The sequence below is a fragment of the Lolium rigidum genome, chromosome 7 (assembly GCF_022539505.1).
Source record: "Lolium rigidum isolate FL_2022 chromosome 7, APGP_CSIRO_Lrig_0.1, whole genome shotgun sequence".
Classification (NCBI taxonomy): domain Eukaryota; kingdom Viridiplantae; phylum Streptophyta; class Magnoliopsida; order Poales; family Poaceae; genus Lolium; species Lolium rigidum.
This window is the reverse complement of record NC_061514.1, coordinates 146,548,798-146,564,897: the sequence shown is the minus strand read 5'-3', so window position 1 is coordinate 146,564,897 and position 16,100 is coordinate 146,548,798. Positions and strand designations below refer to the sequence as shown.

The window sequence follows — 16,100 nt, the reverse complement described above, 5'->3', positions numbered from 1 at the left end:
CTATATATCAGTATGTTATGATGCTTTGCATTACACACGCTACCAAAATTTCAATTTAAGCTCCACTTTCAGTAACAAGAAACTCCCGGACATAATGATCTACGTTTAAGCTCCTTTTCGTATCGGACGAATATTTCTCATGACAGTGCCTTTAGACTCATGTTTCTCACATTGTATAACTAATTTTATGCCACGACAACATCATCAAATATTTCTCATTTCTACTGATTCACAAATATACTAACCCCTTGAAATATACTTTGCACAAAACTCTCAAATCATGTCCGCACCTAATACACATTGAACAAAGTGAACAAGGTAGTCGAATATATGCCATGATTGTTCGTTCTTCTCGTCTTCCACACAATATTTGAATTCTGTTCCTACCATAGGGAACCATAGTGAAGGGAAATATACCGGTCAGTTCAAGAATGAGATAAAAGAAGCCTCGGTCTATACTCGTAGAAAGCTTGATGGTTACACAAGCACGCAAAACATACATGACGGCAGATCAGCAAAGAATTATCGTCACTGAACGCACGAAGGTGCACGGGGCTTAACCAGATAGTATTACTTATGGTATTCCTCTGGTCGCATATAGTGCACAACCATTGAGCATCTTACAAACACGAGCAGGAGACAACAAGCTCCTCTCAGGTGCTCATTCTGCATTCTGCTCACACCATTTCTCTTTTATTGTCTCCTTTTTATACTGATGCTAACAAACGTTATTTCTCCCTGTCAAACGAAAGATGTCATATGCTTTGTAAAAGGACTACACTAAACATATCAATCAGACTGATAGCATGTAGGAAAGGTACTATAAGCTGGCATTTATTGTCACAGAGGTCGGTGAGGCGATTCTGATGGCTGGTGGTTTATGTCCTGCAAGGTATGCTGGAAAAAAAAGGTCCCTAAGGGATATTCTTACAGATGTACCGGCGACTGCCCCTGAAAATCAGAGAGGCACTAGACAGTATGTGATTTTGATGCACTATACATGATACCCAGCTGTGTGATATGTCGCATCTAACAAAGGTATTGGAGAGCTGAGGCAGGGTCTAAACATATTGTGACCTCTATTTTCTTAGCATTTGGTGGATTATGCATGACTATTATATTAATCTTGGATCCGAGTTACTAGACGAGGTATTGCTTTGGATCAATATTTTGATTGAACAACATTTTTATGCAAGTGGCCAATTGATATTACGCTTATTTGACAGCCATAAGGAAGTTGGTGATGAAGGATCTAACCACCATCGAATGTGTCGGCTGCTATCCGAGCCATGTATACGACAAACCCGGTATGTCCAGCATATTTCTTTTATATTGATCACTTGTTCGAAGTGTTTTATGCAGCGTAATTATTTCGATTGAAATATATTTCTGTGCAAATGGAAAATGCCCAACTGATATTATGGGTATTTGAAAGCCATAAGGAAGTGCTGAACTTTATCCTAGCATTTTGCAGGTTCGTTTTCTGTACATGGGAGCTTTATGCGGAGAAGCAAATGTGGATATCAAGTTCTCAATGTGAATGTGTTTATGTCTTTGCACATCTGGAGCAGCTTTGAGTTAGCATGTTTTGCCTGCTTTGAACTGGAGCAACACTCGTGCATTGGTCATCTAGAGAATCGCAAGGACCCTAGCTGATGTAGTATCAACTTTTGATATTATTGGTTACTCTGTTTTGGCACTACTGTAATTTTGTTCTAAAACCTTCCAAAGTTACATGGGTGATTTATTTTAAGCAAGTGCTCAATGTCATGGATCCATATGGCCCTGAAAAAAGAATGCTTGTGATACCGATATTGCAAAAACAATATTCATTGACAGTAGTAAAACAATAGAAACCTTATGGTTTAAATATTGTTTTGATTTCGCCATTTGCGCCATTGTTGTCGGTTTTTCTTATAGAATCTTTCTTCGCCTTTTATTTATCTTTATCATCACAATGCGAAATGAAGCACCCAAGCATTCTTAAAAGAAGTTAAATGTCCAAACAAGAGGATTTCTCTATGAACTTTTCCTCTTTGTAAAGATTCGGATCGTGCTTGGTGCTTGATGCAGGTGGTTCAGACGATTAATGGGTTTTTCTTCTGTATGCAGAGAAGGAAAAGGATAAAGGACATGCTCTGGCCTTATAGAATCTGGTATCCAACCAAGGTATTTTACCTATCCCGATAAGAAGCCCGACCTGAAAAATTGGTATTGTCTGTTACCTCAATTGTTAAAAATTGAGCCAGCGTACGAAGACTAGAGAGCCTAATCAAGAGGACCAAGAGGTATATTTCCTGAAGCCCGCACTTGCATTTGTTTTTTCAAGCATTATGTATAAGCTAGAGTTTTTTGGGCTCATGTGCCTGTATGCAGAAATTTATCCTTGTTATTTTGCCATACAGAAATTTATCCTTGTTATTTTGCCGGCCAGTGTCTGAGACGCTCCATGCTTTTGGCTGCACAGATAGTTAGGAGATTCCTATATTGATGTCGCGTTTCTATTCCCTGTCATCAAAATTGAAAATAATGCATTTGCCTTTTGTAAATTTTGCGGCACAGGATGTTGTGGAGGCATCATTAGTGCGAACGACGATCGATGGATCTCGAGACAGAAGCCAACAAAGCTGGTACTGACGAGGGCATGCAGGTTGTACCTGAACCATATTTACTTATTAACAGTCTCTACTTCTATTTAGTAGATTAACATTGTATTGTACCATTTAGTTGTTAATCACACACATTGTTAGTGGATGTTGTCTAAAAATAGTTCCAGGGAATATTGAATTAGCTATTTTTTATATCCATGTGATGTGACGGTATCTCTCGTGGCTTGAACTCTCAGTATATGTATTTACCAATTTTATGCATTTCTATGTGTTTCTAGGCTTTGTGCAATAGGATTTGATCATTTTTTTCCAATATTTACTTTAATCTAGGGTGCCCACTACTATCAAAGATACGTCTGACAATTAAATCCTATTTCCTCCAGGTTTGTTTATGGTGGTCAAGCGCAGTTTTTTAATGGTGAGACCCGTTCGGAACCAAGGCATTGAAACAATGGTGTTGCCGATAGTGTTGGTGAGAATTGCGACGCCTCACAGGTACAATAATACAATCCTGCTGATCATTTATTTTTGGGGACCTTGCTGCTGATTTTAACATGCTGATATTTATTAGTGTTTTCAGTTCCTAGCGGGATGTCATCGACCAGCTTTGCGGATAATAATTGACTTTCTCTTCTTTTCCTGGATGTATGGGAGGATGATAATAATTGATTTATCTTCAATGATTTTATCTCTTTGTTCTGTCCATTGCAGGTCTTTGGGCAAAAAGATAAATTAAGCATATGTTGATGAAAAAGGACATATCTGCCAAAGAACATGGCAGCTTGTGTTGATGCCCTTGAGAGTTTGCCAGCCTTCTTAAAGTATATGTGCTTAATTTCTTTTGTTACTATTTAGCTCGATGCCAAAATTTTGTCAAGGTTATGTTCTATTTTTCCCCGGTTCATATTTGGAGACTAAAAGAGCAAATATTTGAGTTGCCAATTTGATATGCGGAATTTGGCTTGGTTTTCATTGGCTTCTTTTAGGCACAAAACCAATCAGGACTTTTTCTTTTGCAACATTTATTTGCTTTCTGTGTTTCGCCTTCTCATTGTTGCATGTTCCTTTTGAGGATCCTCGGGTTGCTGAATTTATTCATGAGAATTTTCCGTCGGGAAAGCCACATGATTAGGTACTTTGAGTCATGTCTGTTTGTGTGTACACCGTTGATGACACAAGCTCATCTCAGTGTTTTTTCGTCAAATTAACTAATAGTTCAAGTGTTCTATATCCAGTTGATGACCGAATCTAAACTATTGTAAATGTATGTCTGTTTTCTTAGCAAGGGCCAGAGCTAAGTAACAACTATTTGGATATGTCTGTTTTCAGACTGCTTCTGTTGAGTATACAAGCTTTGGAGATCATGTTCAGAAGGCTGAAGGTGTGCCTGTCCATCTCCGCATGGTCTGAGTGGCACTACTACTGTGATATGCAAGCACCTCAGGTGTGTCTACATCCCTCAGTATTTCCAATGATGCATGCCTTATTGTCTACGTCACTCAAAGTAGATTTATGGAGACGCATGTGTTTTCCCTGAGATAAAGGTCAGTGTACAGATGGACTCATTGACATTTATGTTTTGTTCAAACTGTTGTAATGTCGGATGGATCGATCGACATTTATGTTTTCTCTCCCTTCCCAATTTATGATGTAGAGAAGTTTCTTAATAGCGTTAAGAGGAAAAAAGGTTAAATGCATTTTTTCTAGACATGTATATATTTTTGTGTTCTAAAATGGCTACTAAGAAGGGCTTCTTCAAGATGATCCGTAGAAAGAAATAATAAAATTTGAATATGGTGCAACTTGCAATTCACGAGTTTTAAGAGAAGCATATTATTTCAGCACATACACTTAAGATGAGGATTTTTTATGCTATTTGAATTGACCACATGAGTTGAATTGGCTTTGTTGCAATACTACAGTGCAATATAATAATATTTGAGGCCATTTAATGGATTGAACAATGCTGTGAAATTGAAGGATGAGTCAGGTTGCAAGCGGGGCGGGATATCCCGCTACCCCGCTGGGCCGCCCCGCAAAATACACCCGCGAAACTCCGCTGGGTCGACCGCTTCGTTTTGGATGCGCCTTGTGTGTTGGGATGAGGCCTAATGTATTTTCAAGACTATCAATTATTAACTGATAATTCATGCTGCTTGTTGTGAAATGTCATGTTTATCTTCACATTTTAAGTGTGGCACATCATGTAAACTATTACAACTCATATCTCTTAATTTTACAGGAATGGATAACTTCCTAATGACCCTAAAGATCAACTTCCCAGAATGATATCCAATGCTCGGAAGGAAGCTCATCCTAGCATGCAAGGGCTCGGAAAGGGCACCTGGGGCAAACTCGAGGATTGGGCCACGGACGCGACGAGTTGGTGAAGGAAGCAGGGTTGTGGGGTGGCTTTGCTCGGAGCGGTGCCCTTAAAGCGCACCACCATGAGCCACCCATTAACGGGGTAGGCTTCGACCCGAAGGAGGTGAGAGCGAGCTGTGGCCGGAGAGGAGGCGGACGACAGCGTGGCCATGGAGGCCACTGACACAAGCTTAGGGAGGAGTACGGAAGCTTTGGGGATGGTGGCACGATGGCGTCGGCAGCCCCAACTCCTACATGAAAAACAGGGGTGGGAATAGGGCGACGAAGGTAGGCCGGATCTGGCTTCAGCGGTTGGAGAGGACGTCGGGGAAAGGAGATCAGACCACTAATTAAGTAGCAATCATGGTGTTGTCATGTTGTAGTGACTGAACTTAGAAGCAAGCTGTGTGGTATTGGTTCAGGTTCAGGTCCAAGGTCCAGGTCCCTCCCTCTGGTCTAAAAACTTATAGTTACCTAAATATTGTAAATGTATGAACTAGCAAACGAAGGGGCCATTTTCTTGTTCAAACTAACCACAGACAGCAGCGCAAGCTGCGGTCAGCACTGACACCCGCGATTGCCGATCGATCAGCCAGCAAGCTACTTACAATTGTAGGTACGCGGGATGGTGCGGGATAATGAGGCATGTCGCACTGTCCCGCGCTAAGTATAGCGCTTTGTAGCTACAAGCCGCGAGTCCGCAAACAAGATTGGGCTCAAAACGATGCAGTAGTGCCAACAATTGTTGAACTGCCGGTCCCAAATTACTGTTGTGAAAGTATATAAGGTCTCATCCTTTTTTCTCTTTTTGGCTTAGTGAAAATGTTTTTTCCTATTGCAGATAACTTGTGCTGAATTCAAGGGATGATACATATATCTCTACAGATATTGTGCAGATGTTTTAGTGCCTATAAAAGAGTACCCAACTTATATATGGTTAACTGTCGAGAGACTGATATTGATATTGCATTTATGAATTAAATACAATGCAGTTTTATGTCTTTCTGTACATTGAACACATCTTTCCTATAGAATATGGAAAATGACACATTATTTACATATTTCATCCAAGTATATGGTTGTGTTTATGAAATTTACCATGGTCACCATGAGTATGCGTAGTGGCCCATATTGTAATCCATGGACATATATAAAGAAGCATGGGACAATATTGCGTAATTAACACAATCAATTATTTCACTAAGTCTAAATGCCTCAATAGCCATAATGTAATCACATACCTTGAGTAATGTCTTGCTTTGGCCATTTGCGCCGACGCACAACCGGTCATCTATGGCATGTATGTTTACTTTTTTTTAGTTAGTATGTATGTTCTATTTTCTCAAAAACATAGTGAATTCTTGGACAACCAAAAAGATATCAGCCGAGTAAAACTTACATTCTTAAAAAAGATTGCCTATATAGGTTTATGGGCTCTCAAAGACCTACTAAACTTTTGGACAGATAAACAGACATTAGCACCATGAAACATATGGTTATAGTACTGTCTTGCATTTGCCTGTGCGCCGGGGCGCACCGGGTCATCTAGTATATGAATTGATGTAAAACAAGCATGGAGCATCACAAATTGTAGATGCAATTTTCATTGACATCTTCTCCGTTTTGACCGTTTTTGACGTAGTGATAGGCCTGCTACTTAAAAATGAATGCTCGGATCACGTATGAATACTGAATCGAAGATTAAGAGAGCTTTGAAATTTCTCTGGAATACTTGTTCCATCTTTTCATGATAAGGATTTTGCTAGGAATATCCAGGTTGGCCATGCTAGTGGATTATGTGTTGATGCTCGGATCCCTTTCAGTAATTATGTCTTGTGTTCGGGTTTTATGAATTAACAACTGCATCATGTGCTTAAATAGTTCTGCGAGCTAGCTGTCTGAGATCGAGTACCGCGAGAGCAACACGCCATTTTTCCCCCTTTGTCCGACTATCTACAGGTTGTTACTTACTACGAGCTAGCTGTCAATGAACATTTCTTTCATGCTGATTACAAATATCGCTTGAGTGTTTTATCGGTGCACAGTATGAAATAATGTTCACCTAGGCTGAGAAAAAACAAATTACAGTAGATTACACTAATGCAATTTTTAGGAGTTAAGCAAGCACCATGATCATACTGTTTGACCTAAATCAGATAGGCGTGTTCCTAACCATCCAGTGTCATGATCATATGCTAGAAGGACCTATTTGTTCTTTATCTTTCTTTGTGTTGCTTTATGTTGTTGATCGTCAGGAAACTCATGTTCTTCGACCAAACGCCGGCAAGGGATCGATACATAGACATAGGAGAGGGATGAGAGAGGTGGGAACAAAAATAGTGAAAGGGCCACCCGTCCTGGTTGTTAACCATATCGTCGGGCTTAGAGCATGTCTAACAGGCCCCTTAAAACCCGCCCACCCCGTAAAATTCCGGCGGGATACGGGGTGATCGCGGTTCGGGCTGTCTAGCAGGCCCCGTATTCGGGCCGGCCCGTTTCGGCCGAATACGGGCCCCAGGAAATCCGCACCACCGCCCCCTACTTATACTGTCCGCCGTGCGCCGCCGCGTCCCCGCTTAGCTCCGGCGAGCAATCCCGCAGAGCTCGCCTCCGCATTTCCCCCGCCTGCGGTCATGTCTTCTCGCCGGTCCAGTTCCGCGTCGTCCGCGAGCGGATCGAAGCTATCCCGCTCGCCGGACACCGTCGAGGAGGCGTGGCGGCGCCAATGCAAGCGCTCCACTGCGGGGAGTCGCCGTGCGGCGTGCTGGTACGCCGGCGCGCTTTACGTGCGGCCGTCGCTCCGTGAGTTCGCCGCGGGCGGGCGGTGGTACAAAGAAGATCCACCGCTCAAGCCGATGAGCGGCGGCGACTTCGAGAAGTGGCGCGCCGAGTGGGAGCGTGACCACGCGTCGAAGGCGGCGTGGGCGGCGCTCATCGGCAGCACAAGCGGCGGAGGAAGCGGAGGAGATCCGCGAGCCGGCGAGGAGGAAGCGGAGGAGGCAGAGGAGGACGCGGCGTTCCTGCAGGCGGTGGCCGCATCCGAGAAGGATGCCGCCGAGAAGGCTCGAGCGGAGGCAGAGGCCGGAGGAGGCGGCGGCCATCGCCGCCGTCCGGGAATTCGAGGCGCGGGAGGCGCAGGAGGAGGCGGCGGCCATCGCGTTCATCCCATTCGCATCCTTGACGAATAGATGTAGGATAGATGTAGGATCTCGCAATGTATGTATGATCCGTAGTATGATCAATGAAGATGAACTATGGATAAATTTCCCGGATTTTAATTTTTAAAAATACGGGGCGAAATACGGGGTCTGCTAGACAGAATGTTCTTCCGTGAGCAATTTTTTAATACAGGGCGAAATACTCGCGTTATACGGGGCAGAGGAATACGGGACTGTTAGATATGCTCTTAATGGCTGTCCCTCAGTTTGACCAACTTGGCTACCGTTAGAACATCAGATGACGACATAGACCGCACGCTTTACTGCGCTGTCTGCTGGTAGATGTCTTGTGAAACGTCAGCACACATACGGCGCGCCAATCCGATCCCAGAAAAGGGCAATCGACATGGACTCCTTCAAATCATCAAATGGTGTGCCTCAATCCGAGGGAAATGGTCAAGTTGATTGACTTCGCTAGCCGTACTTGACCCGCACTACATGTCTTTCTCTCGAGATGAATTCTCTGCATCGCCCGGCCGTATACTTTCATTTCCTTATAAATACGTCCCAAGTTTTCAACAAGTTTCTTAACAATATCCAAACAAAGCCCTCAGCAATACAAGATCGTCCACACGTGCATAGGCCAGTACTGAATCTAGCTTCAAACCACCATATCCATGTCTCTTCTGCCGCATGCCACGGTGTTCTTGTTCGTCTTCCTACTGGCCTCTCCGTCTCATGTTCATGCTCGGGTGGCGCCGGATGATCGGCACGCGCATGCCAGCCAGGCTTCCAGTCACACTCACACCAACACCGGGAGCGGCAGCGGCGATGTTCGGACAACATGGCCGCCGGCTGATCATACATCGGCGAACCACGGCGTTGGACGTAGCCGGACGCTTTGGTCTACGCCGAGCGACGGCGTTGGCCACTAGCTATATGCTCGTGCAATCGTTGTGTCGAGTGTCGACCCCTTAGTTCTGGAGTTTCTAAATATATTATTGGCATACTGCTTATTAAGTTCTAGACAATAATAGAGTGGTTGCATGCATCGTAAACAAATTACTATATACTGCATTTTTGTGGCACTGCAATTGTAGTATTGACTCAAGGGAAAATTGTAGTTTATTCCTTGAGCTTACCTGGTAAATCAAGACTTAATGTTCTGGTCTTCTGGTTTGCGCTTTCCTAGCATTCAAAAACATATATTGAACTCAATATATTACTCTCATTTCATCCAGTCTTATATGTTTAACATGACTAAGTTAAATGCTAAGTGTAATGAAGAATAATCCCAAGCTTGTATATTGAAAAAGGTACTCCTCAGTTCCGAATGAAAATAAAGATGTTTCAGATATCTTAATATGGACTAAAATGAGTGAATTAACACACTAAAAGACGCCTAGATACATTTTTTCGAAATGGGGATTTAAATCCCGGCTTCTGCATCATGATGATGCACACGGCGTTTTATTAAAAAAGTTACGAGTACAAAGTTTAGAACATCTCAAGCATCGCCCAGAATTGGTACAAAAATCAACCAGCGAAAGAAAAAACAAAGTAAAATTGGACTACACATCAACGTAGCCATGTATTGTACCACCAGCCAGCCCGGCACAAGATATCCCGAGCGACCGTCTGGAGCCGTGTGCATCCAGTAGCCATAACATCCCGCTGTCTCACAGTAGAGCCCACAACTGAACCCAATGTGACACCATATGGATAACCTGCAAAAATTGAAAAGATTGTTTTTTGTTAACAATAATATCATTCCTCGCCCTCCATATAGACCAACATAAGGCAGAAATCCCAACACGGATGAAAGCCTTAGATTGTCTATCAACTCCATTTAACCATTTACCGAACATATTCGTAATATTGGTTGGAGGTGGAAGGTCAAAAGTGAAATTAACAGTAGTTTAGCTAAAAAGCAAGTTATGAAGAGGTGTTCAATAGTCTTCTGTTCTCCGCAAAAAACACATTTTGTACATCCATTCCACCATCTTTTAGTTAAATTATCTTTAGTAAGTAAAACCTTATTACTCAGAAACCACATAAATATTTTTATGTTAAGAGGAACTTTAACTTTCCATAGGTATTTTCGCAGAAAAGGTATGTGGCCATTCATAAGATCCTCATACATAGATTTCACTGTAAACAGCCATTTGTTGTCAAATTCCAAACAAATCGATCATTCTCATCATTTTTTTTTTTGCGAATGACCATTCTCATCATTCAAAAAATAGAACCTCTTATAATTCAGAGCAGAGTACATCTTTATCTGCAAAAAAAAAGTAACATAAAGATATAGAAACGGACATATATTTTTCTTTCAGTTGTAGACTTGTAGTAGTACGTACCTGCATAATTATGTTCGATGCAGACAGATATAATTAGACACCAAGTTGAACCACTTTTCCACTGAACAACTAGACAGAGCACTAAATGTAGTCGTTAGGATGTGCCGCCTAGTTGGCCTCCCTATTACAATGCTAAAAGAAATCTTTCCAAAATCAGAAGTAACAATCCTACAGTTATCAAAGATTGCTGCCGATGAAGTCGATAAAAAAACCTCCGCCGATCATAGTGTCAATGGCCTTCTTGTTCTCCGATTGGATAATAAACTTATTACTTCCAAGATATATTTTGCGGGGTTTTTACTGCCAAGTCCATATCTCAAAGCATAAGCTTCGGCCACAAAGGGATCCGCCAGAAAATGAAGTTCTTTACAGCCTGAAGCCATGAACTTCCCGTTATTATCTCTGGCTATTGCATATGCATCGTCCACATTAATTTTTATAACACCTTCTGGAGCTCTCAACCATGCTTCCATATTTCTCTAAAACTGTTTCTTCTTCAATCTCTACTAATTAGTAACCAGAACCCCAATCCCCAATCGACATTGAACTCCTATGCGTTGGCTGATGGTTTTCACCGTGGGTAAACTGATGTCTTCCCCGCTATAAACATTAAACACCATGCATCTGTAAGTATAATTTCTGGAACTCCAATACCTTCTATTGGGCGCCCACTCACACCAAGGTTAAAAATCATATATTCTAGAAGCAAAGGTCCCAATCGATCCTGATGTATTTTTAAACACCAGGCTCAAAGAGCCCAGCTTTAAATTAATAAAGCCAGCAGCCGGCAAGGATACAAGTACTGTCAACACACGCTCGAACAAGTTTTAAAGAAACTAGCAAAGCACTACAAGAACTACAGAGGTTCGGAGTCGTAACCGGCTACAAACACACTGAGCACCGAAGACGCCAAGCCACCAAGAGAACACCTTGAACAAGTCGAAGATCGTTGTTGAAGAGAAGCACCAAAGCCACGAACGCAGCACAGCCCACCCAAGCCCATAACTTCCATAGACAACGCCTCCAATGAGGAACACGGCGCAGAAGCGTCGCCGCTGCTTGGCGAGAGCCTAGGGTTTTCACCCTGGAATTGAGGGGTAAGGCGGGGCGAGGAAGAGGAGGAACCTCAAGAGCGCCTTCAAGAAGGGAACGGCGAGGAAGCGCCGCCGCCGTCGTGGTTGAACAAACACCCAAGGGTTTCCCCCGACCCTCTACATCCGCCGCCAAGCTACTCACTTGCGACCAAAAGCCGAAGTAGAGGAGCTGCAGTCGCCACCGAAAGCCAAGGTCTTCAAGTCAGGCGCAGGCCACCGGAGTCGCCAACTGCCACAACCACCTCCGCCTACCTCCATGCCACCCAAGCAGCCACAGAAGGCAGGAACAACACCAGCAGTCGTCACCCGCCGGCAAGGTCAACGCCGCCCACCTACCCAGGGCCGCCGCACCGGCTTCCAAGCGCCCCGGCGCCATCACCTCGAAACACACCAGGAACCCCAAAGCCTTCAAGCCAGCCGAAACCCCATGGGTAGCACCACCAGCGGGCATACCCCACCGGGTGTGGATCCACGAACACCACACAAGCAGAGCAAATGGGGGGGGGGCGTGGAAGAGCCCTCTCGACCAGCACCCGGGAGGAGCCTGCGCCCCTGCGCCGTCCTCCGAGCCGCAACTCCCCGCTCCATAGCTTCCAGGGCCAGATCCACGCAGCGCCGCCGACCGGAGGTCATCGAGCCGGCCGTCGAGATCTGGGCCGCCAAGGCGCCCGAGCTTCAGACCCCGACGAGCACCACCAGCACACGTAGCCGCCACGCCGCCGCCGAGCGACCACACCGCCGCGCCCCACGACCAGCGCTGCGCCCCCGCCAACCGCAGCAGCCCGCGCCACCACCTCCGCGCGAGAGGGAGAAAAGGCCCCGCCGCCGCCGCCCCCGGGGCTTTGCCCGGGCGTCGCCCTCTGGCGGCGGCGAGGAGGAGGGACAGAGGTGGGGAGGGACTGGCGGCGGCTAGGGTTAGCTCCTGGCGCCGCCCACTCCATTGATGATGTGTCCTACCCGAAAACAGTGTGCATAATATTCTCACATCCAACACTACAAAATCGGGCATTGGCTAGAGGTGCCAGTATGTCTATAACCAAACACGCCCAAGCATTATATCATGCCATGAATTGCTCTCCACCAAAATATTTTAATCTTGGACGGTAACTGTAGTTCCCATTGTTATAAACGCGACAAGCAAATAACGAAAAACGATAAAAAAATGCAACGGAGACACGAGATTTTAACGTGGAAAACCCCGCCAACACAGAGGGGAAAAAACCGCGGACGCCAGCCAACAAAATTTCACTATATCGGGGAGTGTTTACAAACGCCGTGAATTATCTTACAATTTGATTAAACCCTAGCCGGCGGCTTGCAAGAGGTATATACAGACGGTGGCATCGATTAGCCTCCCTTTAGAATGAATTTGGATCACAATATAACAAACTCCACCTTCCATCTTGTAGCATGAACTTCAACAATCTCCTTAACAACAAAGAAAAATACTTGCTTGCGCCAACAACCACTTGGGATAAACAATTATACCAACAAGCTCGAGCAAAGCTCAAACTTGGCAACATGACTGGCTTTGTCTTCAGACAACAGGATTATCATGATTACTTATCTTGCATACCTTCAGTTTACCTTGAGTAACAATGTCGTGAACATAATCGTATTTGTCATCAATGTGCTTTGTCCTCTCATGGAACATTTCATCATATATTGCACTTTGACTGTCATAAAACAAGTTAATGCAAGAATCATCTTCACAAAGCTCAGCGTACAAACCTTTCAACCAAACAGACTCTTTGCAAGCTTCAGCAATAGGCATATATTCTACTTCGGTTGTAGATTGGGCAACAACAGGTTGTAACATTGCCTTCCAACTCATAGCACATCCACCAACAGTGAACACATAAGCTGTGAGGGATCTTCTCTTATCCAAGTCGGCAGCAAAATCTGAATCCATATAGCCTGCGAGTTCCTCACCGGTCTAGCTTGCCAAACTTAAAGCAAGCTTTGGATGTTCCACGAAGGTACCTGAAAATCCACTAAACAGCTTTCCAATGCTTTTTACCAGGGTTAGCCATGTATCGACTGACCAAACTCATAGCATATGATAAATTAGGGCGAGAATAAACCATGGCATACATCAAGGAACCAACGAGACTAGAATATGAAACTCGTGACATGTACTCAATATCTCCATCAGTACTAGTACATTGCAATGATGATAATTTGAAGTGAGGAGCAATAGGTGTATTTTGAATCATGCATATTAAAATGTTGAAGGTCTTTCTTAATGTAATTTTGTTGACTAAGAAATAACACACTAGACTTTCTTTCTCTTCTAATTTCCATACCTAGTATTTTTTTAGTAGCACCAGGATCCTTCATATCAAACTCACTACTTAATTGTGCTTTCAAAGTAGTGATCTCTTTCTTGCTCTTGGCAGCAATCAACATCTCTCAACATATAACAACAAGTATATAGGTGAACCATTAACAAAGTTGATGTGAACACAACTATCATACTGAGATCTCTTAAATCATGTGCAAGCATAAATGAATCAAACCTCTTGTACCACTATCTTGGGGACTGTTTCAGACCATAAAGGAACCTATTTAACTTGCAAACAATATACTCCTTACCAGACACAACTAAACCTTTAGGATAGTCCATGTATATCTCCTCCTCATGTTCTCCATGCAGAAAAGCAGTCTTCACATCTAACTGTTCAAGCTCAATATCATGCGTAGCCATAGTACCAAAGAATGCACGAATGGAACTATGTTTCACAATCAGAGAAAATACATCATTATAACCAATACCTGGAATTCGGCTCAAACATTTTGTTACTAACCTTGCCTTAAACCTCGGAGGCTTATTATGAGACAAACCTTCCTTTCTTTCAAATATCCACTTGCAGCGGACAACCTTCTTTTGTTTAGCCAAGCACACAACATCCTATGTGTCATTCTTGATTGCATCTCCTCTTGCATAGCAGAAATCAACTTCTCGCGGTCAACAGATGCAACGACCTCAACATATGTAGCAGGTTCAATATCATGATCCACTTGTTCATGACAACTCAAAGCATAATGTCCAAGATTACTGTGGTGACCCTGCATACCACTGCATGTTGTAGTATGCCAGTCGTTGATATAACATTCACGAAGTACCATTCCGCAAATATTACATCCCTCAGAGTAGTACAACAGAACATAGCAGGGTCCATAACTCATTCACTTATTATTACAAGCATCAAACATATATTGTCTTGGAGCTCCTCTTGGGTCCTCAGAGGAATACTCCTGGGTTCGAGGTGAACCCAACTTAGCTTACAATATAAGAGTCTCATTAAACTATACATTTATTGCCTCGAGCAGCTACATACTAGAGTTCGGGCTGCTCGTTTACTACTACTATCGGATATCTCTAGGCTTGTTTTCCTCCGGAAGCCTCCCCGGATCCGTAGACTATGAGATAGTCTACGCCTTCAACACCTCCTGAGAGGTCTGGTTCATCGTAGCCGATGATCTCGGCTCCTTCATTGTTGTCGTAGTCCTCCTCCAGACGATTCAGACAATCTAAGCATGGGATTTAAGAGTGGTATGAGTACGAGCGTACTCAACAAGTTCATTATAGATAAGAGGTGTTTAATGCACTAGCTACGATATTAGACCAGAAAATCTAATACCAATGCAAGTTTTTGTAAACATTTCTTCAAGAGATTGCTTTTATTTCAAAGAGCTATGTCCGTCAGCCTTCACCGGTTTACTAGAACTTCATGGAGCTCCTTTCCGGCCGCGTTCGCAGCTTCCTCATCCCGGAACAGGGAGTGACAGTCACGGTTCTTTACACTCTGCAGAGGTGTGTTGCTTTACCCATAAGAGATCTTAACCTTGGTGCCAACCGGGCAGCTTTCCCGTCCACACTTCCTTCGGTGTGAGGCCCGGTATAAGGTCTAGCCAATCATGTTCCTCTGCTACCTCGAACACCCACCCTTTGTTGCATACCCCGACCCTGGGTCCTCGTCGGTCCTCTTACACCAATTAAGGATGGACCCCGACCACGACAACAGCTTGGGACTCGTTAACCAAACTCCTTCGCCGGTAGCTGCAACCCATCATAGACCACATTACCGTGGGGAATTAGAAGGGGATCCCCACCCTCAAGTTGTTCCGCAAGCAAGAACCGCTACGGTAAGCAACAACTATACCGTGGGGAATTAGAAGGGGCTCCCCACCCTCAAGTTGCTCCGCAAGACACAACTGCTACGGTAAGCGCATCCATTGATGAACGAGAGGTGGAAACACTTTTGACTACTCCGTCCCACTCCGGATCTTATGGTTAACATGGGTATTACGACACAAGAATCACTGGCGACATTTTTTGTTTAATCCTAAATGGATATAAACCCGTGCAATGGAACCTCCACCATATCAACACAATCCATGGTTCCATTGCCCACCACATAGTCATATTCATAGTTATGAAAGTAGTGGTTTTGATTTTTATGCAATAGTGATAACCATAGTACTTTGCAAGTAATTTGATAGAAATACTCA

General features: G+C 43.9%; 2 long non-coding RNA genes across 2 annotated transcripts; both read left to right on the top strand.

Moving 5' to 3' along the window:
• Nucleotides 1–2,090: 2,090 nt before the first annotated feature.
• LOC124669352 lies at nucleotides 2,091–3,069 on the top strand. Its single transcript, XR_006992148.1, has 3 exons — nucleotides 2,091–2,288; nucleotides 2,563–2,650; nucleotides 2,993–3,069. It is a non-coding gene; the product is annotated as an uncharacterized LOC124669352 (long non-coding RNA).
• Nucleotides 3,070–4,012: 943 nt separating this feature from the next.
• On the top strand, nucleotides 4,013–5,022 carry LOC124678652. The gene is made up of 3 exons (XR_006994568.1): nucleotides 4,013–4,053; nucleotides 4,590–4,722; nucleotides 4,852–5,022. It is a non-coding gene; the product is annotated as an uncharacterized LOC124678652 (long non-coding RNA).
• Nucleotides 5,023–16,100: the final 11,078 nt, after the last annotated feature.